Here is a 22,193-nt window from a genome sequence, read left to right on the forward strand (position 1 = left end):
AACAGGGGGCTTTTGTAGTGGCGTTTTCTATATCATCTTTGCTACCCTGTCTTTGCTCACTCCTCTTCCAATTTGCCCTGTGCCGTGCTCCCCCTCCACAGGTTCTTTACCCTCATCTTAATAGGCCTACCTTCTACCTCTTTATAAAATAGATTCTACCACCTTCTCTTTCCCTTCTACATTTAAGATTTGCCCTTCCCTTCTCATGATCTACATATACTTACAAATGCAGACATATATAATTTTAAGAATCATTTCTATATCTGAGAGGAAAACATGCATTTCTCTTTCTACATCTGCCCTTTTCACTTCACAATCATTTTGAATGATTCCATCTACCACTGTGTACATGCTGCGCTTCTGTTTTATTCCTGACTATATAAAATTCCATTGTACATACACATCGTATATTTGATATTCATCTGTGGGCATCTAGGATGGCTCCATACCTACTTGAATGGTGCAGTAAGAACCAAGGATGAGCAAGCATTTATTTCGTTGACTTAAAGTTCTCTGGGTGCACAGCCAGAGGTGAAACAGCTGGGCCACAGTGGTTCCATTTTCTGTTTTGGAAGAAGCTCTGTGCTAACTTGCATAATGGCTGTACCAGTGACATTCTGTATAAAATCATTTGTATAAAAGTTCCTCTCTCCCCACATTCTTCCTTGCATTGGTTATCATTGGTTTTCTTGAAGATTGCCATTGGGAGTGTGATATTGAGTTGCAAAGCGGTTCTTATTTGAATTTCTTGATGGCTAAAGATGTTAAGCATTTTTAAATATTTGTTGGTCTTTTGGATTCCTTCCTTTGATAGCAATCTAGTCAGCCCATTAGCCCACTTACTGATTAGATCACTTTAAGTTTTTGGTGTTTAATTTCAGAAGTTTTTCTAATTCTAGATATTAATAGCCTAATAATGTGTAGTTGGCAAGTATATTCTTCCCATTCTATAAACCTTTCACTCTGTAGCTGTTTTGGAAATAAATGGTCAATGTGTCTCTAATACAAACCTACCCAGAAACCATTTATAACTCCAGTTCCAGGAGATCTGACATGTTCATCTGGCCTCCATAGATACCAGGGACACATGTGCATATCTATATATGTAAGCAAACACTTAGGCACATAAAAACAAATAAATCTTTATAGCATTTTTGAGTGAGAATACCCAACAAGGAAGGGTGGACTTGTGGATAAGTGAATTGACTGCTTGCACTGAACTCCCCAAAAGAGAGATGGTTGGCGGCCACTAACTGGGAACCATGTTTGCTCTGGTAATGCCAATATACTGACCAAAGAAACAGATAGCAATTGTCCGGAAGATATACACTTGCAATCGTAACTATCAAACTAGAGATTCATCAACTGTTAGGATACACATTGTATACCACCAACAAATGCCACTTGGTTTAGTCTATTTTCAACCCCAGAATGGTGACTGAATTGACTGGTCCCAACAAGAAAAGGGGTTCAAATATTGCTGACCCTGCCAACTCTCTTCTTGCCCCTTCTAGGGGAGAGCAATCTCCTGGCAGACACCAACACTGGAGAGTGCAACCAAAGCAAGCATGAGCCAAGGTTGATTAGAACCCACGTCTGCTCTCTGAAACCACCAAGAAAATGATTCTACATTTTTCAAGTCCTTGTTCTTTCCCTAAAATGATATTTTCTTGTAGGAGAACTGAGGCTTAGTGGGGCTCTAAGAACATTTCCTTTGTTTTCCCTTGCAAAATCACAAAAATCAAAATGTCAGGAAAGAGTGAATATTCTAGTCCCCTTTAATGTGGCCATTAGAATGGCAACAAGCTTGAGAAACATGGAATCACCCTACATTGGCCAGGGGAGCAGAGGATGCTGATCTAGAAGAAGAGGAAGGATAGAGGTGCATACACTGAAGCAGAAATAAAGGAGAGAAAACAGAAAGTACTACCAAGGTCCCAGAATTCTCACACTACTTTCCAGCCCCTTCCTGAAGTCCTGCTGTAGCCTGTGAAACAGCCCTGAGCACTTGCAATCCGTCTTCCAGACGTGACAGCTTAAGCTCGTACAAGCAGGTTTCTGTCATTTACAACTTAAGAACTTAAACAGCGATAGAACAGTCTCTTGGGATCCAGCCTGGACTGGTATGCTTGATTCATTTCCCGTCATTGGCTGAGAACTCTGTGTGCCAGGCAGTATGCTAATCACTGTGCGGTACAGAAGCACCATGGAGCTGTGAACTAAATCAGGACTATACTGCAAAATCTGATCAAGTGACACTGTTGCTGTCGGAGCCACAGATGAGGCTCAGGGGTGAGAGCAGCCTCCGCAAAGATGCACGCAGTCCCAGTAAACCGAGTCTGTTTGGTTTGCAAGAGCTCCTCCCAGCTGCTGAGCCTCAGCACACACGTGGTATCATCCAAGGAAGGTTCTGGAACAGCTTCCTTGCTTGTGGATAACTTCTTGGTAGTGTCTGCTTTTTTCAGGTGCTGAAAGCCCTCTTGAAGGTGAGGTCTCTGCTCCAAGAACAATGGTGAGGTTCAGCAAGTCAGGACAAGAAACCCAGTGAGGGGAGTGTGTGTGTATCAGGGAAGAGCCACCGCTCAGGGCAGCCCTGCAGAGCCACAGGAGCCCACCACCACCAATTTCCAGGAGTAATCACTGGGAAAGGACTGGGATGACCAGCTTAGCCCTTTGCAACAGATACATTTGACAGTGACAGTCTCTCAAGAGACATTTGACACAAGCTTTTGTTAAGGCTGAGCGATGGAGGCGTGTAGCTTCATGTCTTTGCCTCTGGACTTGTAAGGGAGTTAAGAGGTGTGTGGCCAAGCTGAGGAGGAGCAGAAGGCTCTCCCACCAGGCCTGGGAATATTCTGAACCTATTGCTCACAGGTTCAGAGTAAAGACCGAGAGCCAAATGAAAGACCTAAATGCTCAAGTCACTTATTCCTTCTCTCAGCCTGAAGTTCCATTGCTTTAATGCAGGGATTGTTCAAGTCTTTCCACAAATATTCTTTGAGTCCCTTGAAGGTGAGGAAGATGGAACTGGGCATGTGAATTCAACAAGGAGCCTGAATGTAGCCTGAGCTCCAGGAAGTTAACACAAGGTTGCAACGTGATACGAAAAGTCTATGGAATGTAGGATTGGCGTGAAGGGTCAGAACTCTGGAAGATACAGGAACGCTTTAAGCTATCCAGCTAGCAGGCTGAACCCGCTACTTATAATTTATGCTATACATAATTTCTATTACCTTTTGAGAACTTTATACATGCATAGACTATTTTGATCATATTCACCATCCATTCTTCCTCATAACTCCCCCCCCAGGTCCACCCCTCACCCTCTAGCACCCTCAACTTTAACGTCTTTTTTGTTTTTTATTTTTTATAGTCCACAGACTCCACTTTGTGCTACCTGGGTGCTCACAAGTGTAGGGTTGCCACTGGAGCATGCTCCACCCACCTACCAGTGGCCGTGCCCTTAAAGAAAGTTGACCCCTCCCCCAGACACACACAGCAGTGATCCCAGCAGGATATCCCAGTTATCCAGTTTTTGACCCTAACAACAGTTGTGCCAATGGCTCTTTGGCTAGGAGTAGGGGCTTATGAGCACCCCCCCCCCCATTCCATGCTGGAATGTTAACTGACTGATCTTGTACATGGCCTCAAGTGTTTGGCCCTTCTATATCAGCCTCCCAAGTGTTGGAATTACAGGGGTGCTCCACCCACATCTGACTTCATTTTTGCCTAGCAGATTGACAAAGAATAATATCTAGTTGTTGATAGGATGAAAAGGAAAAAAACTTAATTTTGATCACTTATGGGGGGCATCTCCAGCTCCTGAATTTATTTTGTATTTTTTTATTATATTCCTCTATTTTGTATGTGCATGCTCCTGAGTGTGTGTCTGTGCATGTTTGTCTATGTGTGTATGTGTGTGTGTGTATGTGTGCGTGTGTATGTGTCTCTGTGTGTGCATGTGTATGTCTGTGTGTGTGGACATGTGTGTGTGTCTATCTGTGTGTATGTGCATGTGTGTGTATCTGTGTCTGTGTCTGTGTGTGTGTGTCTGTGTGTGTGTGTGCATGTGTGTATTGTATACATGTGTGTGTGCATGTGTGTGTATGTGTGTGTGTATGTATGCATGTGTGTGTGTCTGTGTGTGTGTCTGTGTGTGTGGACATGTGTGTGTGTCTGTGTGTGTGTCTATGTCTGTGTGTATGTGTGTGTGTCTATGTCTGTGTGTGTGTGCATGTGTGTATGTCTATCTGTGTGTATGTGCATGTGTGTGTATCTGTGTCTGTGTCTGTGTGTGTGTCTGTGTGTGTCTGTGTGTGCATGTGTGTATTGTGTACATGTGTGTGTGCATGTGTGTGTGTGTGTGTATGTATGCATGTGTGTGTGTCTGTGTGTGTGTCTATGCCTGTGTGTGTATGTGTGTGTGTCTATGTCTCCGTGTGTGTGCATGTGTATGTGTCTATCTGTATGTGTGCATGTGTATGTGTCTAGCTGTGTGTATGTACATGTGTGTGTCTCTGTGTATGTGTCTATATCTGTGTGTGTGTCTGTGTGTGTGCATGTGTGTTTGTGTATGTGTGTATATGTGTGTGTGTGCATGTGTGTGTGTGTGTGTTTCTGTGTGCCACATCATGTATGTGGAAGTCAGAGGACAACCTGTAGAGTCAGTTCTTTCCACCACCTGAATTCTGGGGATGGAACTCAGGTCGTGAGGCTCAGTGGTAAGAACTTTTACCCACTGACCCATTTCACCCATCAGTCCCTGAGTTTCATAACAAACATGCAAAAATCTTCAAAAGGACTCACTTATCCTTCAACCAATTTATTCCATATCTCACAATTTATCTTGTATATGAATATGTATACTGAGTTCTTTGTTACAAGTGTCCCTAATAGTGAACATTCTAGAAACAACTCAAGGGACTCAAGAGTCCAATGGTTGAGGACACACTGGTGCAGCCGATGAAACAGGTGTTATACCAAGAACACTGTTATACCAAGATACCTCGAGATTGGGGAAACACTGGTGATTAAACATTAAGTAGAAGCGAAACAGCATAGGCATCCATTCAACATGACCTTGATGTACTTACATCCATGCCCAGAGAAGAAAGACTGGCAGGAAAGTGCCATCAGCACTTATTTCTGAATGCTAAAATTTGTCCCTGCTTTGTGGGACACAAAGGGGGCTAGGTACAGTTTATCATTCTTTGGATCAAGATACCTGCATTCTGGATTCAAAATTCAAGAGATGGGTGGGGGTGCTTGTCTATGTCCATTTCAAACTTGGCTTCTCCTCCATCATTTGGGCACCACAAGAGGCATTCATGTTGTAACACAGCCTCTGGCCTGGAGCCTTTATGTCACAATATTCCTTGTCACACGAGACAGTCGGCACAGTAGGTGCTATCAATGTTCCTGGAAACAATTTCCACACCGAGATGACTAGCAATTATCAGACTACCCACAGAAGCAACAACCAACCACACGACTATAAACCTAAACTCGGTGTCTCCTGAGTTAAGTTAGTTTTCATCCGGATCTCCAAAGTCTCTGGGGTACCCGAGGGTCTGGGTGGGGATAAGGTCGCAGGGAAGGATAAGAGAGTGGCCTCATCTCCTGGGCTTCAGTGTCTCAGAGCCGGCGATGACTCCAGCCTGACACATCAGATGCGGCATGGTGAAGCTGCCCAGGGAAAGAGGGGCAGGGGATCCTAGAGAAAGTGCTCAGGATCTTAAGCTGGAGATCTCGCTTTACACTTTCAAAAAACAAGGGAGCTATGATAAGAGACAGGCCTCTCTCTCACAGAGAGCAGCTCCGCTCTGTTGTGGCAGTGTAATTCTTGCAAAAATGGCTTCTGGGATTTTTTTTTCCAATTTCTTCTCACAGTATTAACTCACAGTATTTCTCTCCCCATCAACACAAAACATCTTTTTAATGTCAGTCTCTTTAGGCTGAAGAAACCATACACAGAATACTGAAGGTAACTTAAGAACTAGACCAAAATCACATTTCACCAAGGAACACTTCCATGGTAATTGAAGTCACTGATTGATTCAAGTCAGTCAACTGGTTCAGAACACAGACGGCAAAGTAATATTCTTAAGTCCATAGCTTGGTTTTGTCACTTCCTAACTCTGTGACCCTAGGCAGTTTATTTACGCTCCATGACCTCAGTCTCCCCATCTGTAAAATGGGAGCGATAATAGAGGCTGTTCATGGAAAGGCTGTCAGAACTGGATGACCTCTTGTGCTTCAAGCACACAGAATGGTTCCTGATGCAAAGTTGGCTGTGGTTATTAGTGTTGCCCAGTCTCTTACTCCAAGCAGGTTTTATTGAGTCCTCGCCTTGGTAGGGTCTCTTTCATGCTTCCTTATTACGTCAGCCATTAAAATACCCAGAGCCAAGCTACACATTTGCTGTAAAGCAGTAGGCAGGATGTGTTGAAGAGGGGGACTTGGAGAGCTATAAGGTATTGAAGACAGAGAGAAAGGGAAGCCAAGAAACAAAAGCCCAACTCAAAACCCAGCTAAGAACAGAGGGGTGATACAGGCCTGTCCTGCCTGAAGGAAACACAGGAGGCTGCCTCAGGCACAGCCGGACTCAAACGTTCAAGTGAGATTTTCAGGTGTCTCAACTTTTCCCTGAGTTTCGTCTGCCTCTGTGGGCCACGCCCCCTTCCTTAGCTGTCGAGATGCAGAGGGAGATGCAGAGGCCTCCCAAAACCCCAGGCTTACTCCTATTTGGCCAATCCAAACAAAAAGGAGTTTTGTTCATTTGTTCAGTAATGAAGCAAGGGCTCGAACTGGCGTCTGTCCCCTAGCCACGTAGGATAGGTTGTCTTTGGCAACTCCATTGTGACCCCAGACGGGAAGGAAAGAGGGATAGCAGCCCCCCAAAAAAGGTCATAAGGATACACACCGGACACAAGATTGATGCCCCTTCATGAGATCATTTGGGTTAAGGTTAGCCACTGAGTCACCAGTTATGTTGGTCAACTTTCTGTCACTACAACAAAGTACCTAGCATGATAAGTTTATAAAGAGAAATAGGTTCATTTTGGTTTCTAGTTTAGAACATTCTGGTCCACAGCTGCTTGACTCTGTTTTAAGCCTGTGACAAGGCCGTCTCCTAAAGGCTGTCCCTCTCTCAATAACTCTACCCTAGGGACAAGCCATTTATCACACAGGCTTTGAGAGAAAAACTTATCCAAGCCACAACACCAAACTTTTCCCCATCACAATTCCAGTTGCAAGCCTCACTGCCTCTCTGTAAGATGGGGGCTTCTGGGAGTCTTGTGTCACAGGCCTGGGCTGCTTGCACAGACAGAAGCAAACACTGGGAAGTCCTGTGCTGGCAGTCTGCTGAGTCAAAGACGCCCGGCAGAGACTCAGCTGCACACCCTGCTCCTCTCTGCTGGGCGGTATTGGACAATCTCCCAGCAGCTCGAGGCTGCTCGCATGTGCAGTAATTGGAGACAGTGATGGTGAAATGTTCAAGGGAAATTCAGGTGCCAAATGCCTCTCCTAGAGGTGCATTGAACGTGCTGCTAATTGAGCAACCCAATAAGCAGGCGTCTCTGGGGAATTTCCCAGCAGAGGCTCCATCAGCTCCCGCCCCACACAGGAGGAAGAGTCCTCATACTCAGACATACCTGGCTTTGCCTCCACCCCTTCCCAGCTGCAGACTCCAAGCAGTTTTGTTTTCTAGTCTCTGTGCCTCTGGTTCCTCATTCATTATTGTAAATTTGATCTGAAATGGCAAGATAATGCTTATAAATCTGGTTTTTTTTTCCCCTCAAGTCAGTTTTGGTAAGTTATGATCTTCATAAAAGTAGACTTTTTGAAGTAGCTCCAAGGAAGTCAGGTTAAAATGATTCAGCTACCCTACCACAGCCTGTGGTGTCCGCCCTCAGGACCTCCTCTGCTCTCCTCGAACTGATCCATGTGCTCTCAGTTGGCTGATTGTCCTTAACACACTCATGATTGCTGCTACATTTCCCTTAGCTGACAACTTCTTTCCTGATCTACTGACCTTCTTGACTGGTTTTCTTTGTCTATCATCTTCAGTTCACTGTGAACATTTAAGGCTATAAATACCACTTTAGGCACACTCTAAGAAGAATCTCTATCCAAGTTTTCACTACCATTTTGTTATAAGTCTTTCTTATAGATGCATAGATGCATAGGGAGAAGGAAAGGAGAGAGACAGAGAGAAAAGAGAATGGCAAAGGGAAGGAGGATCACCATCAAAAAATGAACAGGAGGGGGCTGAAGAGATGGCTCAGTGGTTAAGAGCACTGGCTGCTCTTCCATAGAATCTCGATTCAATTCCCAATACCTACATAGCAGCTCACAACTGCCTGTAACATCAGTTCTGGGGGATCTGATACCCTCAAACAGACATATATGCAGGCAAAACACCAATGCACATTTAAAAAAAAAAAAAACCCTGTGTTCCTAACCATTGAGAGGCAACAGGATTGCCATGAGTTCAAGGTCAGACTAGTGTATAGAATAGGTTCTAATCCAGCATAGGCTGCTGCTGTATTCATTATTTTCTACTGCTGTGATACAACATCATGGCCAAAGGCAACTTATGGAAGAGTTTATCTTAGCCTATGGTTCCATCGAGAGAGAGTCATAATGGAAGAGGTGGGATGGCAGCCATTGGCTGAAGCAGGAAACTATGAGATCACATGTTCAACTGCAGACATTAAGAAGAGCCAGAGAATAAGTAAAGCTATGAAATCCCAAAGCTTCCCTCCAGAGGCTACATCCTCCAGCAAGACTACACCTCCTGAAGCCTCCATGACATCCCCACAGAGCACTGCCAACTAAGAACCAAGCACTGGGATATGGGCGCTAATGCAGCATGTTTCTCATTTTAACCCAAGTGATACACTGTTGAAAGGAAGAGAAGGAGAAAGGAAGTGAGAGGGAGGGAAGGTGGGAGGGGAGGAAGGAGGGAGGAAGGGAGGGATGGAGGGGAAAAGAAGAAAGGAGGGACCAGAGGGATAGAGGTGAGAGGGAGGGAAGGAAAGGAAGAGAGGACAAGAGAAGAGTAGTGTTGATCAATAAGAAACATTAGAAACCCCCATGCCTCCTCCCTCTTTCTGTCCCCCGTGGCATCTCTAGCAGTGATTCTGTGTCAGGAATAGTGTCCTCCCACACTAGTTATAAATCATGATGGTTTAGCTTCCTGGGAAGAGCCTGGACTCCTGGGATGGGAAGAACTAATAGGTAAAAGATGGGAGCAGCTGCCTCCTCTTGCTAAGATCCAACTTACCTAATTCACTTTCTGTATTAAATTCACACTCTTTAAAATTCCTAGAAAAAAATGCCTATGCCTTGGCTGAAAATGGACTACTATAAACCTATTGATTGGTGGAGTGTGGACTGAGTTTAAAGCAGTTAGGGAAGAAGGCATGAAAGCACCAGCACAGAGCCTGTGCAACACTTGCTAGCCACGGAATATTCTGAACCTCACTTTCCCCACAGGCAACATCTATTTCAGAGAATGGTTATACAGAGAAAATCATTCGGATGTTTCAACTAAGTAGGATGTCGGCCTGTGGTCACACCTAATAGAAGTAAGATCTAAATGTTCAGTTCAGCGCTCTCAATCCCCCGTGCTGAGATGTTAAATCAAACTGTTCTTGAATTAGTTTCCTAGGAAAGGGTTTCCTAACCCAGTACTGTGGACTAGATTCTTCCCTTGGGGAATCCCACCCACCAGCAGAAACTGCCTCTTCTCCCTGCATGTCTCTCCCACAAAGACCTAACCTCCTGGATTTCCATACTGGGTAAGTACCACTGGATCTCAAACTGGTGTTCCACTCTCAGTTCCCATAATGGACCAGATGTCAAGGATGATTGTAAAATGCCACCCTGGCCTCCTGATTCTCCGCACTACGCAGGGTTGGCAGAGACCCCAACACATAGCCCAAGGCCCTCAGCACCTCACAGCTTACTTGAGACAGTCCAAAAGTACAATTAAGTGGAGTCTAAAGTCAGCCTTGCCTGTCTGAAGTTGTCTGCCCTCATCTCCAACCAGAAGGCACCTGTCTCCAGTGTCCATGCTAGGACCAGTTCCTCTGGCTACTTATGAGCATGAGATGGGAGTCCTGACCTGCTTTCTTTGATCTTACTTACTTCTGCCCCATGAGAAAGAAACACATTCTTGCTTGTCAGTGTCGAAATCATTGACCACCCAGTTTCAGGAATGAACTGCTGGGATCCACCTATCCTGGACCCACAAAGGCAAGGTTGTACTAGCGTAATGCATACCTACAGCCGGCAGTATCTTGAAGTAGCATGGAGTGGTTGGACTCCCAGCGCATTACCAGTGGGAAACTCCTGTGTGATTTATTCATCTTGCCTTGCCCAGGTCCCAAGAAAAAGACATTATTTCACCTGTAGATATATATATATATCTATATATATATATATATAGATATATATATATATCTACAGGCATGTTACACATCTCTTGTAGGGGAGAAACAAAACAGGCTCCCAACTGTCCCTTTAAGGGATACTAAAGTAGTTTTCAATTTCTCTTGAATTTTAAAATTGCTCTCATCCTCTTAAGCCAAGCAAGAGGACTGTTAGCAAGCTGTTCTCTCTTAACTTCCCATCATAACCTTTATTCCAGGTATGGTCTAGTCTCTTTGCTCCACTGATGTAGGATTGAGGACTTGAAGAAATGTATTATTGATTTCAGATTTGTTTTACCAAAATGGGACTATGCTGTATAAATTATTTGACAAATTACCTTACTCTGTTGATCTTTGGATTCAATCCATTCACATCTGATTCTTCCCAATTATTATATCATACAGCATATTGTTGTGTATTCAGCCATTCCCCCACTAATGCATGAGAATACTTTCACAGACTGAGGCAGCTGACAGATGGGGTGCTTATCTGGTGCCGTATTGGTACTACCCTAATCCAGTGCTTTTTAGAGTGGTTCCTAGAGCAGCCATGGCAGAAGCGGGTAGGCAACTGTTACAAATACAAAATTTTGGCCCAATTCCAGACTTACCAAATCAGAAACTCTAGCGGTGGGTCACAGGAACCTGTGTTCTAACAAGCCTCACCAGAGATCTTAACGCATGTTCAAGTTCAAGAACCACTGTCCTAACACACACAGCCCACAAGCGCCATGCCCATTTGTTTCCTCACTGCAAACATACAGAAATTGAAGCAGGGTGCCAGCTCCTTTGCAGAAACTGTTTCTTCTCTGTAGAGATCCAAGTCTGTTCTTGATGTCCAATGTCTCGCCAAAGTGTCTCAGTGAGCCAAATGGCACTGTTTGCTTGCTCACTCACTCTCTCTGTAGGATGTCTTGAATTCATAGTCACAGGCTATCAAACAGAAGTCTATGTTTGGTATATTTAAGAAAATGACAAGCAGAATGTCTCTGGGTGCCTGGTATGATTCTATCACTGGGGAAATGAGGCTGCAATTGAACATTCTGTCTACTGAAGACCAATCACCTGGAGACATGGGGTGGGGAGTGAGAAGAGTTCAGAAACAATGAGAAGATGAAAGTAGAAAGAAGCAGGTTCAAACCCCAGGCCTCTTCCCCATCCTACATGCACTCTGGGTCTCTATTTCTACATTTAAAAAAACAGGGCTGCCGGGCGGTGGTGGCGCACACCTTTAATCCCAGCACTTGGGAGGCAGAGGCAGGTAGATTTCTGAGTTCGAGGCCAGCCTGGTCTACAGAGTGAGTTCCAGGACAGCCAGGGCTACACAGAGAAACCCTGTCTCGAAAAACCAAAAATAAAAAAAAAAAAAAAACAGGACTGACACTAAACCCCACCCCATGGCAGGTGTCCAAGCCATATGTTTTAGCCTCTTGAGAAACTTACCACTCAGCCCACTGTCGACGCTTCTCTGTAGCTGTCAAGAGAAAGAAAAATTGGGGCTAGACTCAGTGAACCATCTCAGGTTGCCTTCAGGTCAAGAATGACATGAAAGATGGCACAGCAGTTAAGAGCGCTAGCTGTTCTTCCAAAGGACCCAGGTTCGATTCCCAGCACTCACAGAATAACTCACAAACCATCTAGAACTCTGATTCCAGTAAATTTGATGCCATCTTCTGGCTTCTGTGTATACTAGGAGCACAAGTGGTGCACAGATACGCATGTAAGTAAAGTATCCATGCACGCAAAAGCAAATCAAATTAAAATCTTATTTATTTATTTATTCACTCATCCATTTGTATATGGGTGCTTTGTCTGCCTATCTGTCTGTGAAACATATATATATGTGCTTGGTACCCAAAGGAAGCCAAAAGAGTGTGTTGGATATCCTAGAATGGAGTACAGACAGTTGTAAGCTGCCATCAGGGTGCTGGGAATTGAACCCCAGTCCTCTGGAAGAGCAGCCAGTGCTCCTCAGCACTGAGCTCTCTCTCTCTCTCTCTCTCTCTCCAGCCCCTAAATTAATTTTTTTAATTAAAATAATACTAGAGCAGGTATCGCCACTGTCTTCTGCAGAAAGTGCCTAGGAGGCAGAGGTGGTCACGGGGGAAAGTAAGAAGGCAGATGAGAGGCCAGGAGGCTGAGTTCTACTCAGGAGCTATCCATGAAGTGGTGAGTAGGTTGGGACAGGGAGTTCTAACTTGAGTTAGAACTTGGGGATCCCCTGGGAAGTTGTCAGAAGCCCCAGTGGACAGACTTAGTCTGAATTTTCAGACTATCTTGTAGAGTGGTCCCTGAGGATCTGCACTGCTAACGATTTCCAAGGAGACGCCGCTGTTCCTGTTGCTAGGGTCATGATTTGAGTTCTGTTGGGCTAGGGTCTTGCCAGACACTGTGATGCACAAACTCTGATGGCTTCTTGCTGTGTGATTTTATTTCCTCTCAAGTGACTGTCCAACCCTAGGCCTGCTGGCTGATGAGGGTGGAAGAGTCTGTTGTACTCCACCTCGGGGTCCCCAAGCCAGTACAGGCCCTGGCAGAGACAGCGTGAGGCGCCAGGGTTGCACTGACTATTAGCGTCTCCTCCATAGCTGAGTATGCAAGTCAGGAAGCTCTGCTTCAGTGGTTCTCAACCTTCCTCATGCTGCGACCCTTTAAGACGTGCTGTGACTCGTGCTGTGACTTGTGCTGTGACCTCGTGCTGTGACTGCCCCCAACCATAAAATTATTTAATCGCTACCATAATTTTGCTGCCATTATGAATCATAATGTAAATATCTGATATGCAGGATATGTGATATTTGATGGCCTCCACAAGGTTGCGACCCACAGGTTGAGAACCACTGCTCTACTTCCTATTTAAACTCCTTGACCAGGAAGTGATGAACCGCTTCCACTCATGAACACTACACATCACACAGAAGGAAGTCCTTAAATGGGAAGTTCCTACCCCACAGGAAGCCCTTCCTAGACACACAAAGAGAATATAGATTTTTTTAATCGAGCCAACTGATATACAAGACAATTCCTCTCTCTGCCCCCTTGGACTCCCGTTTCCATCCACAACCCAAGCTTGCCACTGGAAGTAGGCTAGGCCAGCCACAGTGATAGTCATACCCCTAGAGATAAAATGTGCTATCTCCAGAGAATGCTCTAGACAGAACAAAAGAAGAGGTGCAGAGGCTGTGAAGGAGGTGTTTAAACCCAGCCCTATCTTAGACTCTTTCTCGTGAATAGATTTTAAAAGAAAAAAAAAAAAAGTTCATCTATATCAGGGCTAGAGAGATGGCTCAATCAGTAAAGTACTTGCCTGGCAAACATGAGGCTCTAAATTCAGTCCTGGAACCAATACCAGGAAGCCAGGCACATGCTCATAATGCCAGCACTGGAGAGGAGTGAGATCAAGCACATGTCCTTGGGGCTGACTAGCTACCCAGCTTAGCCTAGTGCTCCTGTCCCAAAAGAACAAGATCAATAACACATGAATAATGATACCCAAGACTGTTCCTTATCCTCCAGATGTATACATACATACATACATACATGCAAATGTATTCCTTCCCCCTACACATACACACACACACACACACACACACACACACACACACAGGCAAAAGAAGTTGGCCACTATACCCATTTCTTGCCCTTCCTCTCAGGAGCCACGTGATACAGCAGTATTACAGTACTTGGGCCAGATGGAAGCGCCATCCCTTATTAGACATATTACTTTGATCCTCTCCAGCCCTGTGATTTGAGTACCTATTTCATGAGAGCCCTGTGTAAGCCCTGTTGTGCCTAGTCACTGTCAACATGGACAAGTGGCTTCCTTGCCCACTTGTGCATTAGAGTCACCTGGTGAACTTAAAGGACACAGTGGAGTTTTTATTTAGCAATACAACATTTAGCCTAGAGCTCTGAAGCACAGAAGGAAAATGCAGGCTAACTTCAGTCCAGAATTCACATTGGACCATTGAAAGGTGAAAAGTTAAGTTCAAGAAAGCTCACATATGGCAATAGTTAATAACAACATATTTCATTCATGAAAATTGGTATGTGAGTAGATTTTAAGGGTTCTTACCTCAAAAGAAGGCATGTGAGGTACTGTGTATGTTAATGACCCCAATTTACCCATCCCAGGATACACATAGCCATCCAAATAGCATGTTGGGCAGCTGCATATGGTGACGCACACCTTTAATCCCAGGGCTAGGGAGGCAGAGGCAGGTAGGTCTTTGTGAATTCAAGGCCAGCCTGGTCTACAAAGCAAGTTCCAGGATATCCAGGGATACATAGAAAAACCCTGCCTCAAAAAAAAAAAAAAAAAACGGCATGTTGGACAAGATAAGTATATATGATGTTTGTTAACTTAAGTAAATGGAGTATTTTAAATTTTTTAGAAATGAGTTATATATATATGTATATATATATATATATATACATATATATATATTTCTGTCTTTCATAAAAATATAAAGAGTGATCCAAGAGAAAATATATTAAAGGCCCAAATTGCCTGGCCACTGCGGGAGAGGGGGTGGCTTTTGTGCTCAACAAAGACTGTATGTTTTCAATCAGCTTTAGACACCAAGGGACATGTTACTTTCAGGGCACAGGTGGTCTTCTTTCATAGTCTGAGGTAGACAGGGATGGCAAAGCATGTGCATGCGCACGCACATGCACACACGCACGCACACACACACACACTCACACACACACACTCACTCACACACACACACACGCACACACACGCATACGCACACACACACTCACTCACACACATGCACTCACACACAAACTCACACACACACTCACACACACACTCACACACTCACACACACGCGCGCACGCACACACACTCACACACTCACACACACACTCACACACACACACACTCACACACACAAGCGCGCACGCACACAAACTCACACACACACTCACACACACACACTCACACACACACATACACACACACACACACACACACACGCTGACATGGGCAACATAGATCAGACTGGTATGCTGTGGTGATAAGCGCCTTCCTGGTCTACAAGTTGCCCTGATTGTACTGAGGCAGCCCCAGGCCTACAAGCTCTTCTGCTTCCTCCCAGGCTTCCAACTTCCTCAACCCTGGATCAGTCTGATAGAATGGCTTAGAAACAGACATCAGCTTCTCCAGCAGGCCATAGGCATCTTCAAAAGAGAAGATGAAGGAGAATGAGAGACCGGTGTGGACTCCAACACCTGCATGGTCCACCCTAGGCTCCCATTGTCGTCACTCTCTAGTTCCGGGCTTTCTTTCCTTCCCAAATACTTGCTCTGTTGGCTTCAGGCCCAAACATGGAAGCAACAGTGTCCTATAGACTGTATGATTTGCATAGAACCAGATCCTCACAATAAAACCTTTATTTGACATTATTTTGAGTGTTTTGAAACTGTTCTTCATGGCTACAAGGACTTTGGTCCAGTGTCCTTATTTAGTTCACTCTAGCCACCCCATAGGAAGGCCTTCAGGGATGATGGGGCTGGGGCTAGAGCTTGATTCTAGGCCCTCTCAAACTCCAAAGCACTCTTGCCTATTGTGGTGTTTTAAAAACAAAACTGGGTCTTGTGAAACAGTTCATTCAAAACCAGGTTAACAGCCTTGTCTGTGACGGGCTCCTGTCCCCAATATCCTCCTTCAGTTCCTCAATTGCTTCAGGAAAAGGCCATTCTCCAGCCAGTGCCTACCATCTACAGAGAGGGTAGTGCTCGCTCTAATTCTGCCCCTCCAGGTCTTGCTAATGCAGTGGCTCTCGACCTATGGGTCATGACCCCTTGGGGGTTGGGAGGTCATGTATCAGACATCCTACATATCATAGACACTTACATTAAGATACATAACAGTAACAAAATCATAGTTATGAAGTAGCAACAAAATAACTTTATGGTTGGGGGTCACCACAGCATGAGGAACTACATGAAAGGGCTGCAGCATTAGGAAAGTTGAGAACCACTGGCTAAAGGGTCTCAATGGCTTTTCGTTTTTCAGTCAATAAAGGAAGGTTAGAGTCTTCTTGGAACTTTAGGGCCTTCCTCAAAGCCCAAGAGAAAACCCCGCCATAACGATCCACGGTGATGGGGTGTGTCTTCCGTGGCAGGACGATAGAGGACAGGTTCCTGCTTGCAAGGGGCAGAGAGAGGCAAAGAGCAGAGAGAAAGAGTCAGAAAAGAAAACTGATCTGATCGAAGGAAGCAGCAGAGAGGAGGAAGAAAAAAAAAACAGAGACGGACAAGGAAAAGTCACCCAGAGAGACAAGACAGAGAGAAAATGAGCAAGACACGAAAGAAAGAAAACAAGAATTGGACAGAAACAAGTAGAAACAGAACAGAGGGAAGAGTCCCACTTTCTATGGGGGGAGGGGGGAGGCATCCAAAGTGGTGATCAAGACAGCCAGTCGGAAAGGGGGAGCCTTGGGTGCTGGTCCTGGCTTGCTGGCTGGTGGCCACATTTGACACACTACTTAAAGACGACGTCTGCCTCTGAGTCAGCTCCTTTCTTCAGGCCCTGCCTGCTCCACCCCTTGAGCTACTGTTCTGAGATAATTATAGAAAGCCTGCCGGACTGGGGATTTATGAGCCTGGGGAAAGCCTGACTCTGGGGGGGAGGAGGGGAGGGGAGGAAAAGATGTGAGGAGAGGCTGGTCACAGTAACCCATTGGGCATGTCTTATTACCTGTCCAAGCCAATGGCCAGGTCACAGTGCCAACTTTTCCGTCATCCAGTCAAGCTTTCTACCCTCCCACTAGCCACCTTCCGCCTACCTCGCTGCATCTCCACATCTCCACATCTCCATATCTCCTCAACACTTGCCAACTGCTTTCTACACCTGCCAATACTTTATCCTATCTGCTGCCTCTTCCATTGACCTGCCTGTCAGCCTTTGTTTGCTACCTCCACTCCTCCATCAAAGTGTCTATCCATCAAATGTCCATGATTTCACCCATGCCTCGTCTGTCTACCACCCCCTATCCCAGGCTGCCAACTCCACTTCTATTCATCCAACTCTCTCAATGGACCAGATTTTCTTCCCATCCTCATAACTAAGTCCTTCAGATTCCTCAGAACCTATAGCCAATCCCCCTCATCCATTAACTGGTGCCTGTATTTCACAAGCTCTTCTCCATCTGGCATCCTCTCCATCCATGGACCATGTTCCACGTATCTCCCAAGTGTCTCCATCTATCCTCCAACCTCTTCAGACATTTATCAGTCTCTTCCTTTTCTCCAACTCCTTGCCTGCCATCCCCTCTATCCTTCTCCAAATTTGCTACCTATTCACCAAATTTCCAACTTCCCTGTGCATTCTCTGCTACTCCCATCAACCAGGAAAACCCACATAGCAACCCTTCTACTAGTAGTCTCTGCTCCCCACCAATCTGAGCATGCTTACAACCATGCATCCATGTCTAATCTATGAACAACCACCCACATCCACTACCTCATCTTTCCATCCATTAAAGAACCTCTCCTTGTACTGTTAACAACCTATATCCTCTCCCCACCAAGTCCTTATCACCTCAGCTACCTCTAAATGCACCCATTGACTTCAACACTGTCCTCAACCAGCCCCCAAGGGAAGTCCATACACAGAAAAGGGGGATGTGTGTCAATCTGAGATATAAGCTCACTTCAGAACACACTAGAAATGGAAATCAATCCAGTGTTCCCTGGCCTGGTCACAGCTTTGGGAGGGTCCATGTAGCCACAAAGGAAGCTGGACCAAGTAGAAAGGGAAGTGGGGGAAAGGTCCTCTCACCTCTACTAAGGACGCTGGTAAAGTTAATTACAGCCAGCTCTGTACCCACCCAGCTAACTGGACAGCACAGAGGAAGCCTCACCCCGCTGATTCTGCCCCAGCCTGTCCTACCTGCCTTAATAGGTACATCCAGGACACAGTCCCATCTTCTACTTGTTCCCTAAGTTTCTAAAGCCAACTCCAAAGACCCTTCAGAGGCAGAAACGCCATGTTGGATTCAAAGATCGAGTAGGTTTAGCAGCCCAAGCACTGCATGAGCCTGTATGCTACCATTCAGTCTCTGAAAGAACAACCAATCTGTTGACTCCTCAAGGGCTGGGTTGAAGCAAGGAGTGGCATCAAATCTGGATGTGTATTTGTATTCTCCTCTTGTCCTTCCTTGCTGTCACCTCACCTCTCTGGACCACAGCATCCTCATTTATAAAATAAGAGTCAAAAAGTTCCTGTCTACAGCATGGAATTGTGGAAACAATATAGGCCTGTGAGTGTAAGACCTAGCCCATGGTAGACCCCATCAAGTGTGCATGAAGGCTAAAGCCTTCTCTCCTCTGAATATAAGGAGCACAGGGCATATTTCTATCCTAACCCAAGCTACTTTACAAAGCTAACTCCCTATAACGTCCAACACACACACACACACACACACACACACACACAAACACAAACACACCTGCTTAAAAGGACATTTCCACTTTTTAAAATATCTGTTATCTAGGAACTTTAAATACCTGCAAATTTTTGACATAGAGTGAATCTTGACTAGAACCAAAATCAAATTTCTCCTACAAATCCCAACCCTTTCTTGTGGCCTGTCCCAGCACCCAACCAGAAAATGAGCTGACAAACAATTGTGTTAGTTTCTATGACTTAGGTTTTTAGAGTGGCATTCAGCAAGTGATCCCTCTAATTGCTTCTGATATCTAGAAAAGCTAATTAAGGTAATAATACTTGGCACTTGTATAATAATAATAAAAATAATGACCCTTTATATGTAAGGAACGCCTTTCATCCAAGGATCACAAAGCCTTTACAAACGTTAATTAATCCCTCGCAACTTGGCTGGGAGGTGGGTGTAATTAGTCCCACTTTACAGCTGGATGAACTAAGGCACAGAAGGAAGGAGCAAGGGATGCCTTGGTGCACACACCGTGTTCCCTGCTGGGACCTGGCTGGTTCCAAACGTTCCAGAAGCTGCTCCCAAGCTCTGGTGGCTCTCCTGTGGCCTGCTTCTCAGCTGTCCCAGGCCCACCCTATCGCCCTCAAGAGCCAGAACTTCCTGTCAAGGTAGCGCAGCAAGATGCAGAATTCCAGAACCAAGCCTGGCTGACCGCCTGGAGCTAGGCCCTTCTGTTCTCTAAACCTTCATTTCCTTTCCTATAAACCAAAAGATTGGGTCCCATGGTCCTCACATTGCGATATCCAGCCATATACCTTGTCACCCTTGCTTCACAGACACACATTTGGGGTCTTGAAGTCACTAACCAAGAACCAGGCTCAGCTAGTAGCCTTAGACAAATGAATGGGTTGCTAGATTTATTCAATGAAAACACTAGGCAGGCAGTAAGGTATAGTTTTCAGAAAAATAGCGGATCATCCTGTATCTGCCATGGCAATTTGGACTATATTTATTATTAAACATGTTTTGTTTCATATTTAACTGCCTGTCCTATATTTCCTCTGGGTACTTGGCTCATTGGTTTCTACATGGTAGAGTTTGCTCACATCCCATTCTCAGGTCACCTTTCCTAGCCCTGAAGGTGGGACCACAGTCTGTGGCCTTCCCAGGATCTTGCATTCCTAGTCTCCCTGGGTCTCTCTGGATCCTCCACTGACAGTCCCTGCAACTCTCCGGCACTCATCAGACAAAATTCCAACTCCTTGGTAACATTCCTTCCAGGCCCACAAAAGCTGATCTCAAACATTTCCACCTTCTCATGTGCCCACTGGCTCCAACAAATGCACATCAAGGCTCAGTGTGGTTGGTTGTGCCCAGTACCCAGCCCACTTCTTTTCCTCAGGCCTCCCAATCTCTACCTATGCTGGTCCCTCTACCTGAAGTGCAATTCCCCATCTTTAATTATTAGATGTCTAATGAGTCCAAAAGTTCAATTTCACCTCTACAGAGAAGCTTTCTGTCCATAGACACTGACTATGCTGGGCTGCCAATCTTGTGTGTGTGTGCGTGTATGTGTGTGTGTGTGTGTGTGTGTGTATATGTGTGTATATGTGTGTATATATATGTGTATGTGTGTGTGTATATATGTGTGTGTATGTGTGTGCATGTGTGTATGTGCATGTATGTGCGTGTATGTGTTTGTATGTGTGTTTGTGTGTGTGTATATATGTGTGAATGTGTGTGTATGTGCGTGTATGTGTTTGTATGTATGTTTGTGTGTGTGTTTGTGTGTGTATGTGTGTGTGTTTGTGTGTGGTGTGTGTATGTGTGTGTGTTTGTGTGTATGTTTGTGTGTATGTTTGTGTGTGTATGTGTGTATGTGTGTATGTGTGTGTGTTTGTGTGTGTGTTTGTGTGTGTGCTTGTGTGTGTATATGTGTGTATATGTGTGTGTATATATGTGTACGTGTGTATATGTGTATTTATGTGTGTATGTGTGTGCATGTGTTTGTATGTGTGTTTGTGTGTGTATATGTGTGTGTATATGTGTATGTGTATGTGTGTGTGTGTGTGCTGGATTCTGTCTTCTATTACCAGAGCACCTGGTACTGATTCTTAGCCCCATGGCTTAATATACATAAACCCCTCTGCCTGGATTCCAGCAAAATCATCCTCCATAATTAACTAAGCCCTTCATTCACTCACTAATTGTTCAGCATTTATTTTCCATGGTACTTATCTTCCTCACACTGGTGAAATCACCTTATAGTCCCAGGTCAACAAAGTTTTGCTACAAAGCACCAAGGGTAAATATTTGGGGCCTTAAGAGCCATAGAATCTGTCTGTGTCACAACTACTTGGCTCTATCACTATAGCACAAAAGAAGCCACAGAAAATGCATAAACACATGGGTGTGTTTAAGACTGTGTACCAATAAAACTTTATACAAGCACGCAGTAGGCCACACTCCTAGTCTATTATTAGAAACATATTGAACAAATAACACACAAATGCCAAAAAAAGAGATAAATAGTAAACTCTCTTTTCAGCAAGAGGGTGAATTCAGAGCCTTGTGTGTGCTACGCAAGCTGTCTGCTGAGCCACGTCTTCAGTCCAGACTGTTTTTTTTTTTTTTTCCAAGACAGGGTTTCTTTGTGTAGCCTTGGCCCCTGGCTGTCCTGGAACTCACTCTGTAGACCAGGCTGGCCTCGAACTCAGAAATTCACCTGCCTCTGCCTCCCAAGTGCTGGGATTAAAGGTGTGCACCACCACTGCCCTGCTCAGACTGTTTCTTAAACTATGTGAAGGTAGAGAGTCTGCTCCAAGTCCTCCTGCTGAGAGGTCTGTGGCTGTGGCTCGTGCCTGCTCTGAAAGCCCCTGGATTTCCAACTCACATTCAAGGCAGAGTCAGTCCTCCCCACCAGAGGCCTCTGCACTGGATCCAGTGTAAGCCATCCCTCCCTCACTAGGAGGCTGCCGTGGGCCTCAGGTTGCCATCAGGCCTGGGACCCCTCCAAGCACAGGAAACCAAACCTCTCACCTGGAGGTGGTTCCACTGCCCCTCATTGTAGGAGCCTGTTTTTGATTAAAGACCTGTGCTGAGCTGGGAATCACAGCTAACAGGATGTGTGGTGACTGTGTGTCTGAATGCGGGGTGGCACATTGGGTAGCAAGGGAGAAACACAAGACCCTCTGAAGACGCCAAGGCTGTGTGAAGGGCCAGGTGTTTCCAGTGTGGTAGCTTTTTATCCTCTCCCTCAGTGGCTTCATCCTGCTGGATTCTAAGATAGAATTTTGGGACATGCAACACACACACTCACACACACACACACACTGAAATTGCACTC

Source organism: Mastomys coucha, unplaced genomic scaffold, assembly GCF_008632895.1.
Source record: "Mastomys coucha isolate ucsf_1 unplaced genomic scaffold, UCSF_Mcou_1 pScaffold15, whole genome shotgun sequence".
Classification (NCBI taxonomy): domain Eukaryota; kingdom Metazoa; phylum Chordata; class Mammalia; order Rodentia; family Muridae; genus Mastomys; species Mastomys coucha.